We start from the raw sequence: 697 nt of genomic DNA, 5'->3' as shown, positions 1-697 counted from the left end.
CTTAAAATTCTCTAAGTCTTGGCTTCTTAACTGTAAGTGGGAATAATAGCACAGATAATACTTACTATATTGATTATAATGGGAAATAAATTAGATCATTCATGTGCAGTGCCTGGCTTATAATAAGTGCTTGATAATATGAAAGATTAATTTTTTTTTTTTTGAGATGGAGTCTCTCTCTGTCTCCCAGCCTGGAGTGCAGTGGTGCGGTCTTGGCTCACTGCAACCTTGGCCTCCCAGGTTCCAGCGATTCTCCCACTTTAGCCTCCTAAGTAGCTGGGATTACAGGTGCGTGCTACCACGTCTGGGTTTTTTAGTAGACACAGGGCTTCACCCTGTTGGCCAGGCCAGTCTTGAACTCCTGATGTCAAGTGATCTGTCTGTGTGGGCCTCCCAAAGTGCTGGGATTATAGGCGTGAGCTACCATGCCCAGCTAAAAAATGTTTTTCGTAAGATAGAGTCTTGCTATGTTGCCCAGACTGGTCTTGACTTCCTGGGCTCAAGTGATCCTCCTGCCTCAACTTCCCAAGTGGCTAGACTACAGGCACATGCTACGATGCCCAGCTAATTTAACACACACATATATATATATATATACATATATATATATACACATATATATGTATATAACAAACATATAAAATAGATAAATAAAACACACATTTTTATATATATACAATATTATATATATATATAT

Source organism: Sapajus apella, unplaced genomic scaffold, assembly GCF_009761245.1.
Source record: "Sapajus apella isolate SASKATOON/1434 unplaced genomic scaffold, GSC_monkey_1.0 scaffold6355, whole genome shotgun sequence".
Lineage (NCBI taxonomy): Eukaryota > Metazoa > Chordata > Mammalia > Primates > Cebidae > Sapajus > Sapajus apella.
The sequence above is the reverse complement of the archived record's forward strand: the minus strand, read 5'-3'. Positions refer to the sequence as shown.